This window comes from Arvicanthis niloticus, chromosome 24 (assembly GCF_011762505.2).
Source record: "Arvicanthis niloticus isolate mArvNil1 chromosome 24, mArvNil1.pat.X, whole genome shotgun sequence".
NCBI lineage: Eukaryota > Metazoa > Chordata > Mammalia > Rodentia > Muridae > Arvicanthis > Arvicanthis niloticus.
Window position 1 is genome coordinate 16542783 of NC_133432.1, and position 6407 is coordinate 16549189.

Consider the following 6407-nt stretch of genomic DNA (forward strand, 5'->3'; position numbering starts at 1 on the left):
ACCCATCCTGAGATGTCCTCAATTCTGTGCCATCTGCTTAGACCCTCAATCAATCCAGAATTCTCTGAGGATAAACCGAATACAGTTAGCAAAGAAGATGTGAGCCTTGTTCTATTTTACAATGCTGAACCGAGAGCTGCTTGTGTGTAGGCTGAGACGGTTTGCAAATGGGAGCAAGGCATCCCATGGGTGTGGCTGGGAAGAACTAGAGGCTCTCCAGGTAACCTTAGAGAATGGGGAATCCTCCGTTTCTCTCAAGTAGCCCAGTTACATCTGTTCAGGACACATATTGGTTTTGCATGCTGTTGAGCTTGAGTGTGTTAGAGATGAAAGCCACGGTGCTGAACACTGTGGTCCTGCCAGCAAAGGGTAAGTGAGGAGCCTGGATTTGTGCCTTACTAGACTTTTAGACAGCAGCCCAACACTCTTTGTTATGGCTCCAACAGAGAAGGCCAAACAGCAACCAATAGCTATAATCTCAGTGATAATAAATCCCTTACACTCACATGTCAGTGGAGGCCACTGAGGAGGCTGAGTTTCTACCTCAGCCAAGTTCATGAGCTTTCTTACCCATCACAGCACCTCTGTGGACCACTGGCTTTGCCTTTCCAATCAAGGGCATTATCAACAGATGCTTAATGGGGAGCTTCAGTCATATCACCTGTCCTAGTCCAACAATAACAAGGCTGTGTGAGAAGAATGGATTTCCTTCTCCATCTGTTAGCTATGCTACACTACTGCCAGTTCTCATAGGAGAGTGTCATATGAGGCCAGGCAAAACAGAAGAGATAAGTGAGAACATTTACACAATAATTGAAATGCCCAGTTAACAGGTGGCCATCATCGATCATACCAGAACTGGGAATAGCCCAACCAGAGTAAGAAAAGACAATAACCTCAAGCCAACAGCATCAGTGTGCACGTGTTAGAGCCATCAGACGTGGATCTTACAGGAGGCATCCTTAAAATGCTTTACAGAGCTATCAGGGGCAAGCTTAGAAACAATGGAAAAGTTAGACATTTCGGGAAAGGAATAGACATTATAAAGAATATTGTGGTTTGAATAAGAAATGTCATCCATAGGCTCAGATGTCTGAACATTTAGTCTCCAGTAGGTGGCGTTGTTTGTGAGGTTATGAAACCTGTTGTAGATGGAGCCTTGCTGGAGGAAGGGCAACACTGGAAGGGGAAGGGGGGTTATGGCCTCACCCCGTTTCTTGTTCTTTCTCTGTTTGGAAACACAGTTGAAGATATGAATTCTCAGCCTCCTGTTCTAGCTGTCTGCAGCCATACCTCCCCCATCATTACTATCTGTCCCTCTGGAACCTAAGATAAGTGAAATTCTTCTATATATTCTGGTACCCAGAGAGAGGGATGATCACATGTAAAGATTCTGAGAAGCTCTGGGCAGGTATGACCTGCTTCGCCATTGGACAGGCATACCCATAGACAGTCACTCATGCTGTGGGCAAACATATACAGGCCTACATAGAAACCAGGATGCTTTAGATTAGCATCCCTGATAAATGAGCTTGGGAAGGAAAAACTGCGCAACATCATCAGGACCAGAATCTGTCTGGTAATAGACAATGCATTCATACCACTATGGTGCTGGGTGGGTATTAGGAAAAAACACGGTGTTGAAAAAAAATTCTAAAAGTAGTGACTGCAATCTCTCTAAATTTGGCAAGAAAACAAAAGAAAGTAGACAAATGAGCAAGCTATCTATAAATCTTCAGAGTGGAAAGAAGACATGAAGCCTCTGAGTGGGGTGAAAGCTAAGAAATACATATCAAGACAAAAATAGACAGCTCTCTGAAGGCTGATGGGAACCAAGAGAAAGAAAGAAAACCTGAACACAAGAGACAAGAGCTGGGCTTTACCTGAGGGAGGGGCAGTTCACAGGACAGTTGCTCAGTGAAAGAAGCTAGATGAAAATACAAACAGGTAGGTTCCCCTCTATAACCAAAGGTAAGAAATAGATACCATGTTGCCCATCTAGAAAACACATCTGCTTTCCTATAGGTGGATGAAGATGGGCAGAAGGACCATTGAGATCCAGGAGGACCTTCGAATCATCTTTATGATGCTGATGACTTTATTGATATGCACACCACATTTAATGAAGTGGAGTGCATGTTATATATTGTTTATGGTCACATTGAATGCCCCTTAGTAGGTTAAAAAGAAGAGTATATACAGGTTCTAGAGGTGCATACAGGCTCGAGGTCATAATCAGAGTGTGCTAAGAGATGGATTTTTACTTCACTACATTCTAGACTATTTCTTATATAATTTTGCCTCACGTTGTGAATTGTAGACATTTTTAAAAAATTATTAAATGGAGTCTCCTGCAGTGTAAGCTAGCCTCAGACTCATTCTGTAGCTGAGGTGGTCTTGAACTTTTGCTTTTCCTGTCTCCAGCTCTCAAGCACTGGGATCCCAGGCACGCATCACCATGTGCACTTTCCCCACTACTTACATTTCCAGAATGGCTAGCCATTACAGAACTTCCCTAATTATTTTAAGTCTTCTCTCTCCCCTTTTCCCTATTCTGACTGCTATTTCACAATCTGCTTTGATACTTCCTCTGCGGGATCTATGCGGAACTGAGAAGTGCAAAATATGTTTTGGAATCTCCAATTCCCTGCAACTGTGTGCTCAGTACCTTCCGCAGTCACCCTGCAGATCTGGTGCGGTCAGCACATTCTATCACAAATATCCATCGTCCAAGTGTATTTCATTAAGGTGTGCATCACTTAAAACTAGTTAAACAGCAGACAAGCTGGGGGCGAGTCATTCAGGAAGCTTCTCGGATAATTAACCCATAATGTACTCTGTCAATAATAAGTAGTAATTGTGTGTGTTTTGTGTGTGTGTGTGTGTGTGTATTTCTCATGACCCTCAGGTTTAGAAAATGTTCCAAAGCAAAGAGAAATTAAGATAGTCCTATCATAGTCTTCAAAAAAAAATCATAGGATATGGTTACATCATGTATGCATGTTCATACATGTAGATATATATACACAGGTATTCCACATATGCTGACAAATACATTCATCCATAAACATACACATGAAGATCTATAAATATAGATTTACATATTCATTTTGGAGAAGAATGTGAAGAAGAATATGGAGGAGGAGAAGGAAAAGGAAGAGGAGCAAGAGCAGGAGGAGGAGGAAGGGGAGGACGAGAAGGCACACTGAGTCTAATCTGTGCCTGTATATTATTTATCCTCATTTTCCTGCCTTGTGTCCTTTGTCCACATTAGAGAACTTGAAACAAATATACATGAGAATGCTTTTAAAATATTTTAAGGATAATTGCATAATTAAAGCTTTCTTGAGATAGCCACATACCAATGGTATTTTCTAGCTAATAATAATAAATAAATAATGATAATAATACATATATATTCAATATAGCACTCTAGGAAATCTTTTAGATAATAAAAACATGAGGCAAAATAGAATTCTTATTTACATGTAACAAAAACAGCACAATGCTGTTCCCTTGCTGTGAAGTTTATGTAATGCTTCTTTTTTCAAAAAGTTTACACAAAAATATAAAGAAAACACAAATAGCTTAGGAGATAAACCAGAAAACAAGCAGGGCAATAAGAGTCTTGAAATCATAAAATGCCAAAGGCTAAAGTTTATTACACAATTCAGGATGGATTTAGTCTGTGTGAGTGACGGAGTAACTCCAGGATTTCATTTCAAGGCTCAAGTGTTTGCCCAGCCACCTGGGACAGAGTTTATGGGAAGGTTTGTAGATGATAAAAATGAGCTTGAAAATTTCATAACTCTCGCTCCCCGTCTCCATCTGATTTCAGGTCTTCTTTTATTTGTCTCTGGTTTTCCAGACCTGTTGACATGTTGGCTGCCACTCCCTCCCCATAACTGGAGCAGAACATTTATGGTGGGTTGTTCCTAGAACATCTAGGAAGGGGTTGGCTGGGACACTTGTCCCCAGAGAGCTGGGCAATGTCCCTTGAAGCAGTATCTCAGTCCCTCTGTAGAGGGAGAGATGGGATGCAGGTGTGTCTGTCTACTATAGCATTCTTAGTGATCTTTTCATACCACACCCAGAGCAGGGGCTCTGTTGCTGTCTATCTTTTCTCTTGGGGGAGGGAATAATAGTGATGAGGGAACATGAGGACACAGGGGACATTAGCTTTTCTGTTAGTGACATTTTATTGATTTCCACAAAATTGATCCCAGTTTTGTGCTGATACATTCCCTTTTATAACAAATTTTCATAAAAATGTTGTATAGAACTTTCTGTTTCTTTTTAAAATTTTATATAAACATGTGTGTATGTATGTATATATGTATGTTTGTATGTATGTATGTATTTATGTATATGCGCCACATATATGCAGTGCCCCCGGAAGTTAGAAGAGCTATCAGATCCCCTGAAACTAAAGTTAAAATTGTGAGTCACCACGTAGATGCTGAGAATCGAACCCTTCTCCTTTGGAAGACAGGGCAGTGCTCTTAACTGCTGAACCATCTCTCCAGCCCCCTTCTCTCATTCTTAGTGCTGCTCCAATTCCAGAACTGGCTTCTGATGTTGCATTCACAATGAGATAGGAGATCATTTGAAAACACTTGGGTAGCTCCCAAGGCTAGACTTGGTTGTGCAATCTGCAGCCATGCATAGTTGCACCATGATGTCATGGTCAGACTTAGTGGGAGGAGGATTTATCCTGAGCTACTTATAACATCTGTCACAGTGGGTGACAGGACAAGAAGAAAAAGAGAATGGGAGCTAGCCTTCAAACTGTGTGTCACCTGGTCCTCCTGCAGATATGGTTTCGGGGCCCCTTGTATCTGGTTGTCATGTGGCACTGTTCTTGGGGAGACATGCACAAGTGTCACACCAGATAGGAAGATGGCAATAGAGTAATGGAATCACCAAAGTCCAGCTTGGTGAACAAATGACTTTACTGGGGCTTCTTACAGGTGTGCGAGTGCCAGGGTTGCTTATAGGAGCACGGAGAACTCAAAGACAGCTACATCACCAAAACCTTACCACAGACTCAAAATCTGAAACTCTTGGCCCCTCTTTCCTGTTTGAAGGTACTTGACAGGCAAGAGTCTCTTTCAGGATGCTCAACTGGTCTGAGATTCTCATGTAAGCAGAGTTTCTGGTTGGAGTTTCCTCAATAGTCCTTATTGCTGATAGAAACCTGAGGATGGAGGGTCTTGTACATCTGGTTAATTTCAGAGACTTCCTGAGACTTGGGAGTTGTTCACTTTTTGAATTTTAAGGAGCTTCCCTCCAGAATAAAAAAAATGTTGAAACTTGAAGAATATTGCTCCCCAACACTGGCTGTCTTTAAAGAGCTGGGATGGGAGAGTTGACCAAAGAGTCAAATCTGCTTTCATGAACCTTGTATTTTATAAAGTTTAATAAGTAAACAACTGTTATTTAGACATAACTAAAATGATAGGCAGTAACTTAGCCTTGATGGAAAAAATCAGGAGAGAGAGAGAGAGAGAGAGAGAGAGAGAGAGAGAGAGAGAGAGAGAGAGGAGTCTGATTTCTGATCCTGAATTTTTTGATGATAGAGCAATATTGCAGCATGGGCTTGCTTAACCAAGCAGTGGCCTTAAAAGAGATCCATTCTGCAACTACTGGTTTCTTACTTTAAATTTGATTGTCACGGTTAGAGAATGACACGCTTGCCCCCATGATCCTGGGGTAGGGGAAATGGGGCCCAAGTGAGAAGTTTCTTTCATTTTCTACAACAAATACTTCAATATTGTTTCAATCTTTAAAAATAATTATACACACACATATGTATATATATTTGTGCGTGTGTGTGTGGATGAGTGCAGTTGCCAATGGATACCAGAAGTAAAGCACAGATGCCCCTGGAGCTTGAGTTATGGATGATTGGTTGTAAGATGAATGACTTAGGAGCTGGGGATTGAGCCCAGGTCCTCTGCAAGAGCATCAAGTGAGCTTAACCCCAGAACTCTCCAGCTCCCAAATTAAGCATTTAAATACACTGGAAGATTTTGTTAGATGTCTGTCATATATCATAGAATTTCCTCTCCCATTCATGGTTTGGGGGTTCAGTTGCTAGTGAGGACCAGTGTGGTCAGAGCCACAGAAACAAGCTTGGGTCAAGCTGAACTTAATCAAGAGATGTAGATTTCTAATTTGCTTTTAAGAATCTAGTATGGGACTTGTACCTTACACTTCCTTGAGATCCCATGAGTGTCTGTGTCCCAAGACTAACTTGTTCTTGGCATCAACATCTCAATTACTAGTGAGTGTATACATATAACCTGGATCCCTGCACTTACCTATCAGAATATCAATGTAGAACTAGTCAAAATACCCTAATATACTCATTAGAGGTAAAATTAGTATCAAGACCAAAACTAAAT